Source organism: Mus musculus, chromosome 6, assembly GCF_000001635.26.
Source record: "Mus musculus strain C57BL/6J chromosome 6, GRCm38.p6 C57BL/6J".
Lineage (NCBI taxonomy): Eukaryota > Metazoa > Chordata > Mammalia > Rodentia > Muridae > Mus > Mus musculus.
The window spans coordinates 136462403-136484514 of NC_000072.6; the positions used below are offsets into that span (position 1 = coordinate 136462403).

General features: G+C 44.6%; 1 long non-coding RNA gene across 1 annotated transcript; it reads left to right on the forward strand.

The window, feature by feature from the left end:
• Positions 1-1272: 1272 nt before the first annotated feature.
• On the forward strand, positions 1273-9006 carry Gm36897 (predicted gene, 36897). Its single transcript, NR_168025.1, has 2 exons — positions 1273-1581; positions 8356-9006. It is a non-coding gene; the product is annotated as a predicted gene, 36897 (long non-coding RNA).
• Positions 9007-22112: the final 13106 nt, after the last annotated feature.

Below are 22112 nucleotides of genomic sequence, written 5' to 3' on the forward strand. Positions count from 1 at the left end.
GACTTATTCTGGACCCGTGCTACTATTATCCGTTGCACATTTCCAAGCCTCCTCTCCTCCCACCCCACGTTCACTCGTTCCCACCCCACGCTCGCTCCCACCCCGCGCTCGCTCCCACCCCACGCTTGCTCCCTCCAGCTCACCAGCTCACTTCCCTGAAGCTACACCTTCTCTCTGTAACCCTCTCATTCTGGGCGCGCTCGTCTCTAGTTCTAGGCTTCGCTCAAGCTCCTCTCACCATGCTTTCTCGTCCTCCATCTCCTTCTCTAGTCACAGACAGCCCTGGTCCTAGCCCTGGCCCTGGTCCTGTCCAGTCTGCTAGCTGCATTCAACCTACTTATTTCTCTCTCTGTTCTGGAATCTTCCAGATGCCTCTGGTGGCTCTCTCATACCTACAATAAAACCTTCCCCTTGGGGCGGGAGCGATGGCTCAGCGGTTAAGAGCGGTTAGGAGTGCTCTTACAGAGGTCTTCAATTCCTAGCAACCACCTGGTGGCTCACAACCATCTGTAATAGGATCTGATACCTTCCTCTGGTGTGTCTGAAGACAGCTACAGTGTACTCATATACATTAAATAAATAATATTCTAAAACAATAACAACACCTTTAATCCCAGCACTCGGGAGGCAGAGGCAGGCGGATTTCTGAGTTCGAGGCCAGCCTGGTCTACAAAGTGAGCTCCAAGACAGCCAGGGCTATACAGAGAAACCCTGTCTTGAAAAAACAAAAAAAAACAAAAAACAAAACAAAAAACAATAACAACAAAAAACCCCTTCCCTTTAATCATCCCTCAGAGTGGCTATGCCATCAGTTTATATACCTGGGAGGTGACACACACTCAGGAGGTGGACATAGTAGAATTACGGGGCTCGGGTCACCTTGGCCACAAAACAAACAGTTCAAGGCTAGTCTGGGATCAATAAGATTATGCTAGAAAACATAATAGTAATAGTTCAATTAAAAGTCACTTAAATAAGATTACACAGGGGAATATACTGAGCTCACAGTATAATAAAGGCATAATTTCGGGCTTTTACGTTTTCTTCAGGGCAAAGACCAGGTATCTGTCGAGAGCCTTAGCTCAGCCTCCTCCTCTGGGCAGGGTTGAATTTTTGCTAGGATGACACTCAAAACAGTGCTAGTCCAACAGTCTCAGAAGCAAAGAGGTTAGGTGGCAAGATGGAACAGGAAGGGGGAGGAGGAGGGCTGTGCTCCTGTGAATCACTTGCCTGGGCCACAGGAAACCCTAGGGTAAATCCCCAGCTCCATTTAAACAAACCAAAGAGACAAACAATGCAGGCACGCGCGCGGTCTGTGTCTATAATCCTGTGCTCTGGAAGGTGGGGGAGGGATCAGATTCAAGATTATCCCTCACTAGCAAGGGCGCTTTAGGCCAGCCTGGGCTACATGAAACAACAGTTGCAGCGGAGAAAGAAGAAACAGGACCACCTCCACAGCCACCAGGAAGAAGACGGAGAGAACCGCGGGGCCACATTGCAGCCTCTTGTCACTCTGGCAGGACATCCATCCCCTCGGGTTCCTTCTTCACTGTGCAGAGTGGAGAAAGAAGCTCATTCCAGGTAAGGCTCTGATGCGTGGTGCAAAATGTCAAACAAACAAACAAACAAAAAAAAAAACGGTATAGCTAAGGCTAGCCCGGAACTCCCAGTGGTCCTGCTGCCTCTGCCTCCCGATCACCGGCGCTACAGGCAGATGCCACTAACCCAGGCCTGGTTCCTCGCCCGTGGACTTGCATTTCCTCTTCTGAAGAAGCTGGGGGCTGGGCTGGCGCCCAGTTTCCACGGTTTTATATTAAGGTTTCCTGAGGAAAGCAAGGGAGGAAAGCAAAAGAATGCCATCTGAGAGCACGGAGCACGCGCCAGCTTAACAGCGACTCAAACAACATCCTGCTTTTGTCAATGTCCTGCCATCTACAGCTGTGTGACATTAGGCAAATTACCTAACCTTTCTGAGTCTCCAGTTGTCAGGCCGCTGCTTTGCCTGTACAAGCAGCCGTGAGGCTGAAACTTGCTTCTGCATGCAGTGGTTGCTTTCACACACACCGCTGAGCAGAGCTGGATGAGGTGGCTTTGGTCTGTGTGACAAATGCCAAGCAAGCCATCCACAGGAGGAATAGAAATTTAACTTGGCTCTGTGTGCTGCAGGCTTTATTTAGTCTGGGGTTCAGTCCGTGGTCAGCTGTTTGTGCTGAGTCAAAGGTCTCTAAGGGAGGATGGGGGAGAAGGAAATTTCTTAGTTTTTGTTGACCATTGCAGCAGCAAGGGTCACAAGAGGACAGGTTTTCAGGGGCGCATCTTTAATTCCAGCATTTGAGAGATAGAGGCAGATCGCTGTGAATTCAAGGCCAGTCTGGTCTACTTAGAGAGTCTCAGGACAGCCAGGGTCACAGAGAGAGAGACCCTGTCTAAGAGAAAGAGGGCTGACAGCCCCTGAGACCAGGCTCAGCAGTTACTTCTCTAATTAGGCTTCACCTCCAGCCTTTATCATCTCCTAAGGGTACAGAACTACCAGCCTGCAATGTCAACATTCCAAAAACTGAAGCTGGAGGATTGCTTAGAGTTCAACACAAAGAGCATCAGACCAGCCTAGTCTATAGAGTAATCCATGTCTCAAAATTGAATTTATTATTAAAATGAAGTGAAAGCCACAAGTTACAGGCAGTTGAGAAAATTCAGTTATACAACCATTCGTTAAGCAAAGCCACTTGGTGAGCCGGGAGTGTTCACTCATGCCTGTAATCTCAGTCCTCGAAAGATCACGAGTTTGAGGCCACTGTGGGTTACCCAATTACCAGGCTAGTACCAGGCAACCGTGATCGCATAGCAACACCCTGAGTCAAAATACAAACAACCAGGGCCGGAGAGATGGCTCGGCTGATAAGAGCACATTCAAAACCTTGAGGACCAGATTTCAAATCCCATCACCCATCTAACAAACCAGCAGAGAACCTGCCCAAATCTGAAGCTGCACCATTGAGAGGGTGGAGACAGGAGGATTGCTGGGATTTGTTCACTTCCCAGCCTAGCTGAGATAACAAAAGGTCCTGCCTGGTTCGGAGAGAGACCCCGCCTCAAAGGAATAGGACTGAAAAGGAAAAAGATGCCCTGGAACCCTCCTCTGGCATCTACTCGCACGTGTGCGTGCGCACGCACACACACTTAAAAATCTTAAATTCAAACAGCAGCTCAGAGAATACAGAACAGAGACACATCTCCAAAGTCTTCTCTAGAGCTTTTAGAACTATAGAATGAATCCAAGAAAGCCAGGGTGGGGCTGTAACTCGGTTGGTAGGGTATTTACATAGCATCCACAAAGCCCAGAAGTCAATCCTCAACACCAAATAATCTGGGGATGGCGGCCCATGAATATAAGTCTAGGACTCAGAAGTCGGAGGCAGGAGGCCAATCTGGGCTAAAGAGCATGCCTCAAACAGGAAGAAATAAAAATAGAAGAGGAGAGAGAAAGAAATTATAGCTTCAATAAATTACTCCTGGGCGTGGCTGACAACCAGAGAAGAAGTGACACCTGGGACACAGGCTCAGGACCATGCAAACTGCCACTTGAAGTTCTGGGGCTTTTAAATGTAGCACAGCCAAGGCCGCCTGTGGCCAGCAGAGGGAGTTCTTTTAGAAGATGGAATGGTAAGGCGTTTCTCCCCCGGAACAAAGGAAGTATTGTTGGAGGTGGGGGTGGGAGCACCACGCAGGCAAGCAATCTCATGCTCAGACAACACCCCTGGAATCCAGTTCCACCTCAGGATGAATCAAGTACCACTGAGGAGAAAACACAGACTGCCGGGGCTACAGGCTTGTTTATCAGGACGTCAGGAGCTCAACTGCGAGGAGTCAGCTGAAAGCTCTCACCCCAGGAAAGACACCCCAGAGCCCAGGACAGAAAAGGCATAGAAGGTCAAGTGTCCAAAAAGCCACGTGATAGGAAAAGAAGACTCCAGGAAGTGATAGGCCTGGGCCAAGAGAATGTATTTGAATTTGATCCATCTGTTCAACACATATTTATTCCTTGCTTTTTAGCAGGTACGGTGTCACAAGCCAGTTGTTCAATTTTGATCAGAAGGACATGGCTTAAGGGGAATATAAAGCTTAAAGGAGGAGACAGGGAACCTATAGAACAAGCACACCATGTGAGGGCGCACGCGTGCACACCACTGCAGTGTACTGTAACCAAGTAGACTGGGAGGAGGAAGGAGGCCAAGTGTTCCGCCAGGCCCAGGGAGGAAAGGCCTGAAACCAGAGAGGATGAGATGCCAGGGCGCCTGTGGATCGCCAGCTTATAGAGCAGATAATGAGGGTGGCCTAAAGAGCCCACTGGACCATCAGAAGGCCAGAGGCCATACCTTAATTTCTACCTTTCTAGAATCCCCTCTAAGGTTTCACATTCTGGAAAGTTCTATATAGATATTTTGTGCCTTCCTACAATAATTACTTAGCACTCCTGAATCTCAGAGGACCAAATTCAATGGATGCATTCACATTTATCTCATACCCATTTTCAGGATTCCGGGAAACCAAAGGTACCTACAGCAGACTCTATCCGGCAGAGAGAGAGGAAGGGAGCAGGAAGGGAGCAAGTGTCAACCTTCCCTTTCTTATAAATAAATAGCTTCTCTAGGTTGCCTGCTACAATTGGCCTTTTCCCAGAACTTTATGCTCCACTGAAATTACTTAAATAAACAACTTTGGGTTTTGTTTTGCAAAATGCAGGGTTTCATGTACCTCAGACCGGCCTCAAACTGCTTACATAACCTTGAACTCCTGATCAACACACCCACCTCCTGAGGGTTGCTGCCACTCACCACCTTCGCGACTCTGGTTCTTAACACAGGAGAAAAAAGGCTGTTCCCAGCCCTTGACTCCGGATTTAGGGCTAAACTTTAACTAATTAATTTATAGTTAATCCCATGAACTATTATAGAAGCATTTCAAATGCCATGCATAGGAATAAGAAGAGATGCATATGAAACAGGCAGAATGAAGCATCCTCAGCTAGGCGGCCAGGCATTTTGGGTTTGGACAAGAAACTGCTCAGCAGCTTTCTGACAGCTTCACACACTACCTGAACTGGCCAGCAGAGGGCGACGAGGGAGCCGTCAGACACAACATGGAGCCACACCCAGATCATGGTTGCTTTTTCTAGTGTCTCTTCCGGAGTTCTCAAAAAAACTCGAAATAAGAAATTCTTGTCAAAGAAAAAAGAATGAGAGAAATCGAGACGATCTTTTTATTGAGATAATAGCATAAACATACGACTACTGGGCATTTTCAAGTGGACAAACCTGGGGGAATTTCACTTCAGCATCATGCTACATGCCTGTCTAATCCCAGACATAAGAAACGCCTGCGTGTGATATAGCTAAAATTCACAAATCTCTCAGCAGTGTTTTGACCTGAATCTGTCACATCCCCACTTTGCCCCTACCCACATTCTGGGAAGAATCCTGCTCTTCCCTCACCCGGCAACCCCCAGTCAGCCTCCTGTATCTTACAGTTCACACCATCTGATCCAGGGGTAAAGTTACAACTGGAAAAACAAACCCATCTGCGTCCTTCAGTTCTTCCTCTGGCACGTCTACAGTTGCGGAAGGCAGTGAGCACAGATACTGTTCCCCAGCTCTGAATGGTAATAAAAATTATCAAATTCTTTTACCTTACAGTTAATGAAATGGAAATGAGCAATGAACTCTACCCAAAACCTTAAGTCAGTGATGAGAAATGTAGTTGTTTCTGGGCCTGTCTGAGCATCATTTGAAGCGCACCATGTTAACTGATAAGATAACAACTCAGAAATAACTAATATCATAAAGCCAAAAGGCTTACAACCTAGATCCATTAAAAAAAAAAGAATTTAATTTAATCTACTTCATAGTTTTTTTGTTTTGTTTTGTTTTGGGGGGGTTGTTTGTTTTGTTTTTTAAGAAAAAGGGAATGGGGGTGGGGTGGGTGGGAGATTGTTGTAGGACACTGGATTGAGGGAGGGCGGGAGGTGTAGAGAATGGGGCGGTTCCGCCCTAACAAAGAGGCAGAAACTGTGTCTCAACAGCCACCAAATCCAGTTCAGGGCGGTTTGAGCCAGTTTCTGAGCTGGATTGAGAACAACAGCCACAGGCTGAGACTTCACTAGGGTGAAATGGAAAATCTAGCATGGATTTTACAGACAGACCTGAACTGGACGGGGACTTGCTGGAACCTAAACCCAGTTCCTGGGGTGGCAAAGTCAGATGAAATACCAGGCCTGGTGCCGGATCGGTTGCATATCATCGCAGAGAAAGTTCAGAGTCGGGACTCTCTGTTGAGATCCGGTCCACATTTTCCCTCCTGCTGCTTCTGACTGTAGCTGGTGAGGGAAAAAGGGCCCCAGGATATCAGTTTTCAGAGAGCTGGCCAAGGCCTTGGGGGGAGGGGAGGACTTTGCGGCCTGGTTTATTGCCTGTGCTGGAGAGTGGGGGCGGGGAGGGAGGTAGGAGGGTCTGAAACACTGAGAGGAGCACTTCACACCCTGCATGCAGTTCACACCATTTTCCAACACCTATGTTTGCATATCTTTGCAAAGCACAAAACACACAACCCCCCCATGCCTATGGTACACCCGGCTAACAATTGGATGACAACATCTTCTGCCCCAGGCGTTGACAATGCATGTGCCCAGTTGGGCCAAAGTGCTCTCCTTCTGTGTCCCCAAATACACACATGCTGTACACACCTCAACTCAAAGCAACAGCAATCTCAGACGACACTGGAATGATGGTTAAGTCTTTGACCGGCTCCCCTCCCCCAGCTGGTTGTCCAGCAGCCCCCAGGGTGAGCGACTCCAGGAGCAGCTGCCACCCAGTTGAACCGGATGTCGTCCAGTGTGCACTTCCTAAGGCCACACAGGGGTCAGAGGATTCCCAGACAGCTACCACCCCTCCACCTTAAAAATCTCCCAGGACTTTGAGGAGTTCTAGAACCTAGACAAAGCCCAGGTCAGTCTCGTTTGGAAAGGAGGAGGAGGAGTGTGGAACCTCTCCTCTTGAATGTCCCCAAATGGTTGGAATCTTTCAGGGTCAGCAAGGGAGCACCTGGAGTCTTAGAAGCCAGTCTGCTCTGGGAATGGGGGAGGGGAGTTCCTTTGGTGTGTCTGTGGGTGTTGAGACGTTGAGGGAGAAGACTGGGAGACCCAGGGCTGAAATGTCGACATGCCATTCCTTCTGTTACTCTTAGACATCTGGAGAGACGGTTGGAACCCAGCCTACTTTGCATTATTTATGTGTGACCTTTGAAGCAGGGGACGCTTGTTACTGGCAGGCATTCTCTATCTGTTGCTTATTGCACAAGTATTGACTAAGTCCTTACATAGAAATGGCAGTATCAAGTGCGCCGGTATGGACCCTATTTGTTTGTATGGTTGTTGCTTGGCAAAGAGGTGGCTGACTTTACGGAGAGCAGCACTTTTATGTGACGATGTAGTAACCCACAAAAGAGATTAGCAGGAGAAATCATTAGAAGCCCCACACAGTACCATGCATTTCATATCTTACATGAGCCTAGCCACTGTACATCCCTGAGAGCGAACGGCATTGCTGTTCCCATTTTAGAGATGAGAAAAATAAAGTTCGAAAGGATCAGGTAGTGTTACTGATCTATAAAACCTGTCAGAGAAAGATATTGGCTCCAAAATCCGTTCTTTTAACCTGACTCTATGCCGCCATCATGGTGTCAAATGCTTGCCAGCATTTCTAAAGCGCCTACTGTGTGACAACCTACTCTGGGTGGAAGACACGGTCCTGGTGACGCTGATGAGAAGATGGTCCCTGCCTTCAGCAAGCTTTCAATCTACTGACTTTTGTTCCAAGAAAATCTCGGGCCTGGCAAGCGCAGGGCTTTATTTTCGGACTCAAAGGCCATCTGGGAAACTTGAACTTCCCAGCATTCCCGTGCAGTGCTGGGTGTGGGGAGGCCTGGAAACCGGGAGTGACCTGGTAACAGCAGGCACCAGACAGGCTAACAGCCTGGCTGCCTGGAAATGGGCAGGGCCTGGCCCGGGGAGCTGTAGCCATGGCAACCCAGCCTGTTTCCAGAACAATGTCTCCAGCCAGGGAAACAGCTCCCGGAGCCTCCCCCTATATAATCCCCAGAGCAGACTGGAGGCACAAAGGACTTCATTCTAGTGTGGCTCTCCACCCTAAGCCAGAACAAAGCCTGCCATTTGTTGCCTGGGCCCTGTCTTTGTGTTGCGCTTGTGACAACATCCACAAAGCACAGCAAATTCCTTCCTTTCCGCTACCTCTTTCATTTATATCGTATTTATTGTAATTTTCCTTTATCCCCATTTTACAGATGCAAGATCTACAGCGTGAAGGAGCTTGATAGCTAAAGCGAACCTTTAAAACCCAGAGGCCTTTCAGGTTTGCCTGTTTTGTGACAGGGCTCTCCAGACACAGTGAAGAGAGGTCCTGTCCACGGCCCGGACACGGTGGCACTTGGAGACTGGCCCTGGACTCGCCCAGGCCGGCTCTCTGGAGATTGAGGTTCGCCCCGCCCCCACGCTGCAGCTCGCCCCTCCCCCACACCACGCCCGCCCCTCCCCCACGCCGCAACCGCAGTCTGGGCCGGAAGAGGAATGCGAATGCAGAAGGCACGCCCGCCCCGCCCTGCAGGCCTCCGCAGCAGCTGGTTCAGAAACTCAGCCTCACAACCTTGAAAAAAAAGACAGCCAGCCGGCGCCTGTGCTGGTCCAGGCCACCCAATGGTTACTTCCTGTGCACTGAAGGTTGTCAACCACCCATGCAGAGTGTAACCTCCCTGAAACCGAGCACAGGGGACAGCCTCCACCCTCAACACCAATAACCCGACAGATAGATGGAAGTGTAATATAAGGACGGGAGAGATGTTAAGGTCTAAGCTCACAATCAAAAACATAACTATAATTATCCAGAAATGTCTACATTTATAAGTAATATAAATATTTAAATTATGTCCCTCCCAAAAGAAATGAGACTTCTAATACTTTATTGTACACTTTTAGCCCCAACACTTGAGAGACAGAGGCAGGCAGAGTGTAAAGGCCTCCCTGGACTACCAAGTGAGTTCCAAGACAGTCAGGGCGGCACAAAGAAATCCTGTCTCAAAAAAGAAAAAAAAGAAAAAACTTGCCCTAAAAAATCGGTGATAGCTCACACACATAATCCCAGCACTCAGATGCTAAATCAGGAGGATTGTCAAGAGTACCCGGCCAGCCTAGGTTGTATAGCAGGATTCTGTCTCAAACACACCTTTCTGCCGCAGAAAAACATGAAAGGAAAATAACTGTTGTTCCCCCTGGAACTCGTACAAGGTTTCAAACAATATTTTCCACCCAGTCGTTAAGAGGTTTCTTTGCTCAAGGGTAACTTATCAGTAAGAACTGTCTCCACCCAGCCCCAGAGGAACAATTGGGAATCACTGCCTTAGAGCCCTCAGAAGGCTTTCTTTCCCCAAGCGTTGAGACTAAATTAAGGGTCCACACTTGGGATAGTCCTTATTTAGAGGCTGACAAAAGAAGAGAGGGAGAAAGGGAGGGAGGGGAGGAGGGAGGGAGAGAGACAGAGAGAGAGAGAGACAGAGAGAGAGAGAGAGAGAGAGAGAGAGAGAGAGAGAGAGAGAGAGAGAGAGAGAGAGAGAGAGAGAGAGAACAGAGCTAAAGGCCAGCCAGAGGCTCTACACGGAGTCCGAGGTCAGCCTGTACTGAACAACTAAGCCTTGGTCTTTTGGTTTTTTTTTTTTTGTTGTTTTTTGTTTTTTTTGCACCCCCTACAGTTCCACTTCAACAGATAGTTTACTTTCCTTCATGTTTGTAAATGCGTGTTTAGGAGTAACCTTTATTCTTCCTTAAACTCAAAGATCTTAAGTAAGCTGGGGGGGGGGGGAGAAGATACCAACTTTCAAACATTATCTGATATAAGCCAAGGATTTTCCCCCTGAGGCGGGGAGGAGAGAGTGCTGGCTAAGGGCCTCAGGACTCTGGTACCTGCTAGGCCATCACTCCACTTCTGAGCTTCAACTCCAGCCTAGAAATGGATCTTCACGGTGAAGTGTAGAAGGCTACTATCTATCATATTGGTAGATGTTATAATAAACTGACATCATTGTTCCCCAGGTTTGATCCCTATAACACCGTGTATGCAGTCAGCAGTCAGCCAAGCACCATGGTACTAATTACTGTGCTGGGCTTGTGGGTTTAGCAAGTACAACACAAAGTGGAGCGTACTTTCAAAGAGCCAGCACCGTGTAAAATGGACATGACGGTGGAGGCCGGCCACACTGCATTCTCCAAGTGGACATAGAGGAATCTCGAGAGTCCAGGGGCATCTTCAGCTACTTAGTGAGATTGAGCAGCCTGGGCTACATGGTTCAGGTCCAGTAGTGACTAAGGCAGATCTTTACACGTTGTCCTTTGCAGAGTTAATTTGTTTCTGTTCCCTTGGTCCCATGGTTTCAATTATAAAGAAAAGCTGCACCCAAGTGATTAAGATTTTGGGGGTGTTTATCAACCTAAAATGCCTGGTAACCTTCACATGTGCCGCGCCTCCCCGCCCCTTCTTTAGTTCTGTATCAGCTAGCAGGAAACTTGACCCATGCTATGAAGTGTAACTTGCAAAACAGTGTTTTTCTAAAGAACTGCAGGAGCTAGCCCCAGGGAAGCCGAGGTCCACAGGGATGCCCAGGCCAAAGAGAGACACAAACTCTGCTCACCTGAGAACCTTCCTGCCACGGTCCCCTTGTCCCTCCTGTTCTTCCATCAGAAAGTCCTATCAAAGTACCTTGATTCTCCCAAAGTAGTTTTGAAAGATGCCAACCCTCAAATAAACCATTTTTTCCAAGATTGTTTTTGAAATATATTTAAAATATATTATTTTGAGAAATATATTTTAAATATTTAAATATATTCTGAACTATATATTTATTTTGGCTGGGCAGCAGTGGTGCACACCTTTAATCGCAGCACTCAGAAATTCAACGCCAGCCTGCTCTACAGAGTGAGTTCCAAGAGAGCCAGGGCTACACAGAGAGAAACCCTGTCTCAAAAACAAAACAAAACAAAAAAAAACCAAAAACAAAACAAAGAGCGAAACAACAACAAAAAGGATTGGACTTCTGTTAGGTGTGTTTGCCACATGTGGGTATGTGCACCTCTGATGGGGGCGTGGGGGGAGGCGTGTGCGCGGGAGCCTAGGTTCCTGAAGAAGCAGGGGCATCAGGCAGATTGTTGACAGCGGTGAGCTGCTTGGTGTGGGTGTGGGAACTGAACTCTGGAAGAGCAGCAGGATTATCAACTGCTAAGCTATCTCTGCAGCCCCAAATTAACTCTTGTCTGTCTAGTAGTGACTGTCCGTGGTGAATAGATGCCATTTGAAAACAGTAAAACTGTGGCTGCATGACAGCAAGGCAGAGGAAGGAACTGATAACTACAAGGAAACAGTGTGCAGGCTGCTGCCGCAGCCTCATCGGCTCATTAAAGACCCGGAGCACTCTTTATCTTTATCCACAGGGTCCCATCATGTACCCCTGTCTGGCCTAGAATTTGCTGTGTAGATTAAGCTGGCCTTGAATTTTCAAGACTCCTCTTGCTTCCCGTTCTCAAGGGCTTGGATTACAGTCTGGCACCTCCATGCTGGTTGACACCTCACTCTTGAAGACCAGCATTATTGATCTGTTCATGAATGTAGAACCCCATGACCTAATGACCTTTCATTGAGTCTCACATCCTTATGACTGTCCTAGCCCATGGAAGCCATGTCATGGACCATTTCCACAAAATGAACCTGAGGGAGGAAGGTCCAAGCCTCAGCTATCCTTACTGGCTGTGATGGTTTATATATGCTTGACTCAGGGAGTGGCACTACTAGGAGAGGTGGCCCTGTTGTATATAGTAGGTGTGCCATTGTGGGTGTGGGCTTTACGACCCTGATCCTAACTGCCTGGAAGCCAGTCTTCTGTTTGCCTTTGGAACAAGATGTAGAACTCTCAGGTCCTCCTGCACCACACCTGCCTGGACACCACCTTGGCTTGCCTGGACACCGCCTTGATGATATTGGACTGAACCTCTGAACCTGTAAGCCAGCCCCAATTAAGTGTTGTCCTTAAAAGAGTTGCCTTGGTCTTGGAGTCTGTTTAGAGCAGTAAAACCCTATCTAAGACACTGGCTGCACTACCCCATGGAAGCCATGTCATTTACCGTTTCCACAGAGGGAACTTGAGGAAGGTCCAAGCCTCAGCCATCCTTACTGGCTTACATTCACCAGTGATGGTCACTAAATGGAAGTTCTCAGGTCAGGGACATAACATAATATTATACTGCCTGACCTCTTTATGTTAATTCTTTGTTTTGTTTTGTTTTGTTTTGTTCTGGTTTGGTTTGGTTTGGTTTTGGTTTCTTTGGGTTTCTTTGATGAAATGTTTTTCTGTGTAGCCCTGGATCTCCTGGAACTTGCTCTGTAGATCAGGCTGGCCTTGAACTCAAAGATGATAAATAAACTTCTCTCTGCCTCCCTAGGGAGCAAGCTCTGGGATTAAAGGTATGAACTACCACCACCCAGCTCTTAGAATTTCAAAGACAAATACGTATCGTTTCAAGGGCGCTTTAGGGACCACTAAGCCACTTTCTTATTCTGGTCATTGTGGAGATTAATTCAGTGGACACCTCTTTCCAGGGTGTCCTTACAAAGCCATTTCGGGCATGAGGTGTTGAGAAAGAACTAAAGTTTTCATGTCTTAAATAACTGAGAAGGGCAGGTATTTGTTATGCAAAGCAACCAGGAGTGCCTTGATCAAGTCTTGTAATCTCAACACCCAACCAGACTTCCCTCTTGATGGAAGCCACTGTGGTCCCCCATCTCTGCTTCACAAGAAGCTGATCTGCGCTCCATCCCTAGGGGGTAGCCTTTGTTCAGCATGACTCAGTGATGTAATAGCAATCCCTGATTGTGATTGCTTCAGTAATTGCAACATGACCCGAATCTGACTGATGCAATGTAGAAATAAAAAGGCTGTCAAATGTTTCAGTAAAGTTAAGAAAATGGGGCTATATCCATCCAGGCAAGCAGGAAGGCTGACTGCAGAGCTTCAGCTCTCCCTCTTCATCTCCAAAGCCAATCCCATTCTCCATAGCAGCACTCGCCTCAGCCTGCCCCTCTTCTCTGCCCCCATCTCCAATAGATCGCACAGGCTTTCTCCTCCAGCCTTCCCCCACACTCCTGCTGTTACCCAGCCCCCAACTCTCGCAGGCATTCCCTGGGAATTCACCAGCCAAGCCTGACAGAAACAAATGAACCAGCAAAGCAGGCGGGCAAGTCCCAGATCTTCACTCTCTTTCCTCTGATCCAAATCTAATTCTCCAATCCTATCCTCAACTCTGGACAGACTACTTGTGTCCTCTCCTCACTCTCTGTCCCCCATTCTTAGCACTAAGCAAATCCTGGTGGAACGCCCTGCCCTGTGTTCCTCCCTCCTGTGGACCCCTCACTGTCCCTCCTATCCCGATTTCCAAGTGTCAGCTCCCAATACCTAGAAATACATTCTACCTTTAAACCCTACTGGCCACACCTAACAGAATCCCAAAATTCCCTACCAGGCAACAAGCAGCCACCTCATCCTCCTAAGAAACAGAGAGGGCAAGAGGAATCAAGGAGAAAAACTGGAACCCAACAAAGACCAGACCAGATATCAGCACCTAGAATTACAAGTTTCTAAAACTCAGGTACTTAGACCATATCATATAACCACAATAACAGCCAAGACAGTACGTCTCCACTAGAACACAGCAACCCAAGACAGCAGCCTACGAGAGAACTGCAGCAGAGTTAAAGCACAAGACAGTGACCTTGACATGGCTTTTATGAAAAGGATAAGGGTCCTTAAAAAGGAAATAAATAAATTCCTAAAAGAAATCTATGAAAACACAAACAGTGGGAGGAAATGAATAAAACCGTTCAAGACCTGAAAGTAGAAATAAAATCATTAAGGAAACCCCACACTGAGGGAATCTGGAAATGAAAACTGTAGGCCCATGGATACAAAGCTCAGGCAAGCTTCAACAAGAGAACTCAAGATGAAAGAAATCATCCCAGGCACTGAAGACACAATAAGTGAAATGAATACATCAATCAAAAAAAAAGAAAAGAAAAAGAAAAGAAAAGAAAAGAAAGATAAATGTAAAAACTCCTGGCACAAAATATCTAAGAAATCTGGGACACTATGAAAAGACTAAACCTAAGAAAAATGGAAATAAAGGAAGGAGAAGAAACCAGGTCAAGGCACAGAAATTATTTTCAACAAATCATAGAAAAAAAAATTCCTAGCTTAAAGAAGATGTCTATCAAGTTACAAGAAGGATACAGACCACCAAATAGACTAGAATAGAAATTTTCCTCTTGGAAAATAATAATCAAACACTAAATGTACAGAATGAACAAAGAAAGAATATTGAAACATACAAAGGGGGGCCAGGGGGAGCCAAATAACATATAACACTCAACTTCTCAATAGAGACTCTTAATATCCAGAAGGGCCTGGAGAGATGTGATACTGATTCCACAACTGCCACAGCTGTCAGCCCAGACTACTATGATGAGCAAAACTTTCAATCACAATAGACAGAAAAAAAAAAAAAAAAAAAGATGTGTTTTAAAGAGGTTAAGCACATCCAAGAAAACACAGGAAGTAAATAATCACAGACCAGAATCAAAAGAGGGGAAACACACACACACACACACACCACCACCATCACCACCACCATCACCACCACCACCACCACCACCACTACTACCTCCACCACATCAGCAACAACAAAACAGGAATCAACAAACATTGCTTACTGATATCTCTCAACACCAATGGTCTCAACTTTCCAATAAAAAGACAAAGACTAACAGAATGTATGCAAAAACAAAATCCATCCTTCTGCTACATCTAAGAAACTGATCTTAACATCAAGGGTAGACACACAAAGGTAAAAGGATAGGGAAAGATATTCTAAGCAAAATGACCTAAGAGGTAAACTGGTGTAGCCATTTTCAATATCTGACAAAATAGACCTCAAACTAAAACTAACCAGAAGAAATAGGGTAGGACACTACATACTACTCTTTTACAGATATCTGATCACACTGTGAACCTTGAGATTGTATTGTTTACTGGAAAAAACCTGTTTCTAGTTGTGGTGTGGCTCAGTCCTTGGCCACACCTTTAATCCCTTTAGCTGGAATACAGACACACCCTTAGTAATTCCAAGCAAAGAAGGTAAAGTTAGTTTGTAGAAGGAAGAACCAGTGTTTGAAGGTGATATCTAATTGAGTGTCAGACAACGTGATGAATCAAAGAAAGAGTAGACAAAATATGCTAAACTCTCAGGAGAGGAGAGAGGAAAGGGCAGTGCAGAGAGAGACAGACAGAGGTAGTTTTGGGGAGGGAGGGAGGGAGGGAGGGAGAGAGAGAGAGAGAGAGAGAGAGAGAGAGAGAGAGAGAGAGAGAGAGAGAGAGAGACAGGTGAAGACAGAACAAGCCAGAGAATGAGAAGAAGCCAGAAGACTAGAACATATTGATTGCCAAAGTTAGTATAAGGCAAAGCAGGGCCAAAGTCCGAGGCTGAGAGAAAAGCCAGATGGAACCAGTCATGTTCAGGAGGAGCCTTGAGCCAGAACATCTGTGTTGCCCAGCCAGTGAGAGCTCATAAAGAACTATAAAGGGTGAGCATATTGAGCAGCAAGTTTCAGAGGCTGAAAACCTTTTAGGCCTGGATTAGATTGTAGAGGGGTGAGAAGCTTGCAGGACTAGGCCTAGGTTAATAGATAGAGGCAGTAAGTCTCTGAATCAACAATTACCTCAGACAAGTAAAAGTTGTGTTAACACTAATCAAAAGGAAAAATCTACCATGAGGACATTGTAATTCTTAACAAATATGTACAGCAAACAAACAAACAAGTTCATAAAAAAACAACTACAGCATAAATCGCATATTGATCCCCACACACCAAGAGTGGGTAACCTCAGTACCTCACTCTTATCAATAGACAGATCATCCAGACAAAAACTAAACAAATACTGAAGCTATTGACATTATAAATCAAATGGACCTAACATATTTACATAACATTTCATCCCAACACAAAAGAATATACCTTCTACCAGGAGTGGGGCAGTGAGCAGGATGTAAAGTGAATAAATTAAATACACACACACACACACACCTTCTCAACACTTCCTGAAACCACATACCCAGATATAAAGCAAATCTCAGCAGGTACAAGAAAACTGAAGTAATACCTTGTTTCATATCTGTCCACTTTGGATTAAAGCTGGATTAATACCAACAACAGAAACAGAAAGCTTACAAACTCATAAAGACTGAACAACTTACTACTGACTGACAATGGGGTCATTACAGAAATTAAGCCAGGCAGTGGTGGATTTCTGAGTTCAAGGCCAGTTTGGTCTACAGAGTGAGTTCCAGAACAGCCAACACTACACAGAGAAAACCTGTCTAGAAAAACCAAAAACAAATATCAATATATCCCCCAAAAAAAGAAAGAGAAAGAAAGAAAAAAAAAAAAAGAAATAAAAGACTTTCTAGAATGTTATGAATATGAGTCCACAAAATACTCACGCTAATGGGATACAATGATGGCAGTGAATTCATAACACTAAGCGCCTAAATAAACAAAACCAAACCAAACCTGAGAGATGTTATTATACTGGTAACTTAACAACACACATGAAGGCTTGAGAACAAAAGGAAACCACACCCAAAAGAAGTAGATGTCGAGAAATAATCAAACTCAGGGCTGAGATAGAAAAAATACAAACAATAACCATAACAAAAAATACAACAAAATCAATGAAACAAAGAGTAAGTTATTTGATACAATCAACAAAATTAATAAACCTTTATTCATATTAACTAAAAGGAGAGAAATACAATTTTACAAAATTAAAGATGAAAAGGGGGATTATAGCAACAGATACTGAGGAAATCAGGAGTCAAAAAAAACATACTTTAAAACGCCACCAAACTGAGAAATCTAAAAGAAATAGTTTTTTTCATGCAAACTAGTTACCAAAGTTAAACGAAGATCAGATAAACAATTTAAATAGACCTATAACCCCTGGTGAAATAGAAGCAGTTATTAAAAGTCTCCCAGACCCAAAACAAAACAAAACAAATAAACAAAAGACTAAAAAGCTCAGGGATGGATGGTTTTAGCACAGAATTCCATCTTACTTTAAAAAAAAGAGTTGGTGCCAATACTCCTCAAATTACTCCACAAAATAGAAGCAGAAGAAAAACTGTCCAACTCAATTTATGAGGCTATAGTTACCCCAATACCCAAACTACACAAAGACCCAATAAAGAAAATTAAAGAGCAATTTTCCCTATGAAAATACAGAAATTCTCAATAAAATACTTGCAAACTGAATCCAAGAACACATTAAAAAAATCATCTAAGCCGGGCGTGGTGGCGCATGCCTTTAATCCCAGTACTTGGGAGGCAGAGGCAGGCAGATTTCTGAGTTCGAGGCCAGCCTGGTCTACAGAGTGAGTTCCAGGACAGCCAGGGATACACAGAAGAAACCCTGCCTCAAAAAAGAAAAGAAAAGAAAAGAAAAGAAGAGAAGAGAAGAGAAGAGAAGAGAAGAGAAGAGAAGAGAAGAGAAAAAAGAAGAGAAAAGAAAAGAAACCTTAACTAATACACTTATAGACACCTAATTTTGTATAAAGATGTATAAAGAAGCCACAAATAAACACTAGAAATAAAGACAGCATCTTTAACAAGTAATTCTGGTCAAACTTTCTAGCTTCATATAGAAGAATCCAAATAGAGCTGTATGTCTCTCTCTGAATAAACTCAAGTTCAAATGGGTAGAAGATCTCAACATAAAACCAGAAACACTAAACCTAATAGAAGAGAAAGTGGGGAATAGCCTTGAACTCACTAGCTTACTATTCTTTCTGAATAGAATATCAGAACACAGCACTAAGACCAGAAATAAATGGAACCTCATAAGACTGAAATCCTTCTGTATGACAAAGGACAAAGTGGCAACCTTCAGAATGGGAAAAGTTTTTTTTTTTTCCAACTACACCTCCAACAGAGGACTAATATTCAAAATATATAATAAGAACTAATAAACAGGACAGTATGGAAATCAGTGTAGTGGTTTCTTAGGAATATGGGAATCAAAATACTTCAAGATCAATTGATAGACCCTAAAATATACCCCATTCTTAGGCATACACCCAAAAAATCCTTCACCCTGCCATGGCCACTTACTCAACTGTTTCTTGCTGATCTACTTGAAACAGCTCAAAATTTGAAAATTGAAACCATCTAGATGTCTGTGGTGGTTTGAATCAAAATAGCCCCCATGGGTGTAGGTATAAATTTTTCTAACCTACTTTAATAACTGTTCAACTTCTTTCTCCTCTTGCCCACCACCCACCAGAGGTAACAGGAGAGAAAAGATATTAGAATTTGGAGGAAGTGTACCTGTGTAACAATAGTTTTTTCAGTCCCCTAGCAAACACCAAATATGAACCAGCAGCTGCAATCCAGTCCTCTTGGCAGGCAGACACCAGGCACGAACCAGCAGTTGCACTTCAATTCTGAAGAAACTGCCAGGCTTGCCAACCAGCCTGAGGTGAGGCCTTGGAAGTAGCAAGCTGCTGTAGGAACCTCATGAGCAATTAATTATTTGGTGAATCTCTTACTGGCAGTGTTAACACAATTGGAGCGTGCATAGTGCAAGCGAACCAATACATGTGTGTTGTCAGCAAAGACTAGCAAGGAGAGACAAACAAAACCAATGCTCCTCCCCCACATCTGTGAGGTCATATTTATACTCCTTCACGCATCCTTTTACAAGTCTGCTATAGCAAGGCATCCTTTCACCTGTGTCTGCTTCAGGAAAACATTCTTTCACCTGTCTGCTTTAGCAATACATCCTTTCACCTGTGTGCCTCAGCAAAACATCATTTAACATAACTGATTTCCCAAAGAAACTAAAAGTTTCCACTTCACATGATTCCATAGGGGATGGGACTATTAGGCAGTATGACCTTGTTGGAGTAGGTATGACCTTGTTAGAGAAGGTATGGCATTGTTGGAGGAAGTATGTCTCATTTCACTTCCTGCTGCCTGCCAAACTGAGATGTAGAACTCTCAGCTCCTTCTTCAGCACCATCTCTGCTTGAACACTGCCATACATCCTGCTATGATGATAATGGACTAAATCTCTATAATTGTAAGTTAGCCCCCAATTAAATGTTTTCCTTTATAAGAGTTGTCATGGTCATGGTGTTTCTTCACAGTAATAGAAACCCTAAGTAAGACAATGTCCCTCAACATTGACTAGATAAAGAAAATGTAACATTTATACAATGGAATAAGACACAGCCACTAAAAAATTAAATCATGAAATTCTCAAGGAAATGGATGGAACTAGGGAAAAAAAATCATCCTAACTGAGGTAACCCAGACCCAGAAATACATATCTGGTCTGTATTTGTTTATACATGAGTAGTAGCTGTTGCTGTTAAGTCAATGATATCCAAGAACCACAGAGGTTATGTGTAGAATAAGGACTGGGGTGGTGGTAGTGGTGGTACTGGTGGTAGTGGTGGTTATAATGGTAGTGGTAGTGGTGTGCAGATAGCTTTCTCCAAAAGTAAGTGAAATAGAATGCATAGTTATTGATGAATGGACAGGGGACTGGGACTGGAGGATCAGATTGGGAGGGAGAGGGAAGACGGAAACAAGGGAGGAAATACCAGAAGAGAAAACTAAAAATTAAGGCCCATTTGAGTAGTATGGGAACCTAATACAGTAGAATATTCCTGTGATCTAAATGAAATCACCAAATAAGCAGGGAGGTACAGCCCCACCTGGCCATCTCCTGTCACCAGATGAAGCTTCCTGTTACAGGATTAGGTTATAACTCAATCAATTATAGTCCAATGGGCTCCCATGGGAAGCCCCAAACAATCCAGGCAGGTGACATACATTTTTTTTGCAACCTATTTTTTAAAAGGGTTCAAACTCTCCTCTAGCCTACCACCCAGCAGAAGTAGTGGAAGAGACAAGTTATTAGGATAGAGGAAGTGGACCTGTTCAGCAACAGTTCTTTAGGGGCAAACTCCATTTTCTTTCTCAGCAGTTAAGTCCATAGCAAACACCAAATACAAATCAGTAGTTGCAGACCAGTCCTCTAGGCAGGCAGACACCAGGCATGAACCAGCGGCTTCAGTCTGTCTGGAAGGAACTGCAAGACTTGCCAACTGGCCTGACTTGAGGCCGCAGAAGCGGCAAGAGACCTCGGGAACCTCATGAGCAGTTCCTGGGCTAGTTTCTCTCAGTGATGTTATAACAAATTGAGCTTAACCATGTTATGTCAGGCAAACTAATATTTCAAAGTGAGACAGGATTTCACAGAGAGGTGAAGAAAAGCTGTACAGATACATTGAAATTCCTCAAGGGAAATTTTGGGTTTTTAGCCTCATTAATAAATGAATTTAGAAATGGACTTAGAGGAAATTCAAGAAAAATTTTATTAGTTAAAAATTTAATTATATTTTTATTTATTTTGTGTGTATACATATATATGTGTGAGCTCATACGCAGTGGTGCACATGTAGAGTCCAGAAGTTCTCTCCTTCCACCATCTGGGGCCTGATAATTGAACTTAAGGTGTGAAGCTTAACAGCAGGCACCCATACCCACTGAGCCATCTCAGTAGATCTTTGTAGTCACTGGGAGAAAGACAATGGGAAAAAATTATAAATCCTCACAGCTGCTGGAAGGAGACAGGCGAGAACAGGAAGTCATTCTCACCTCCTTTTTTGGGACAGGGTCTCATTCTGTAGCTCTGGTTGGCCTGGAATTTGCTACTTAGACTAAGATAACCTCAAATTCACAGAGATCCACCAGTATTAAAGGCGTGACAACCAAACCTTGTGAGTCATGCTTTGTAAGTTGAGCATGGAGGTCCTATCTGAAAGATAGGAAGTAGGAAATGTTATGGTCTTTGAGTTGGAGCTCTGAAAAGTAGGCAGGTTTACTGGGGAGCATCTGCAAACTCCTGCACCAGGGAGAAGCTTACAGGAGGAGTCACTGCCTGAATAAGGAGACAATCATTCTGCCTGTCTTAGCATGCCTTCATGTGAAGCAGCTTTCTGATGCATGTCTCCCAAACAGGTTACTTTTGAGCCCCACTGCATTAGCCCTTAAAGGAGGGACAATAGGATGCAATATTCTAATTTTTGGAACCCCCGAGGCTGAAATCAGATTCCATTTGTTTGATGAGGAGGAAACAGTTCACGCTAATTAGCCTCAAAGAAGCCCTGAAACCATCACTTTTTCATATGGTATTTTAAATCTTAAAAGGGACAGTTGTGGCTGGAGAGATGGCTCAGTGATTAGGAGGACCAACTGCTCTTCCAGAGGTCCTGAGTTCAAATCCCATCAACTACATGGTGGCTCACAAGCATCTGTAACGAGATCCGATGGATGCCCTCTTCTGAAGTGTCTGAAGACTGCTTCAGTGTACTCATATAAATAAATACATCTTTAAAAAAAGTGTGGGGGGGGGGCAGTTGTAAACCTTCCCTTTCAAATGTTACCAGGGTAACCACAAGTATGGTCCAGAACTCACTATAAGGAAGGAGTTCATCCCAAATGGCCTTCAAAGCTCATCATTCTTGTCTAGCTGCCTAACAAAGTGACAGTCATTAGATAGTTTACACTAAGTAACTTCTCAGTTCCTCTTAATATACCACTGCTCTTCATTATGCAGGCTGTTTTTTAACAAAAGGTTTCTTGCTGGGTGTGGTGGGACATAATTTAAGGAAGCTGTTAGGCACATTTGAGATCAGCTTGTTCTACATAGTGTGTTCTAAGATAGCCAGGGCTATGGTTGGACGCCCTGTCTCAAAAGACGGGGAAGAGTTACCCACACACACCATATACCTTTTTCAAAGGAGGAATTGAATAGAGTTCCAGCTGACCTCAAATTCCCTGTATAGCCAAATGCTGCAATGAATCGGGTTCAAGGTCGTGGTGGTTTAA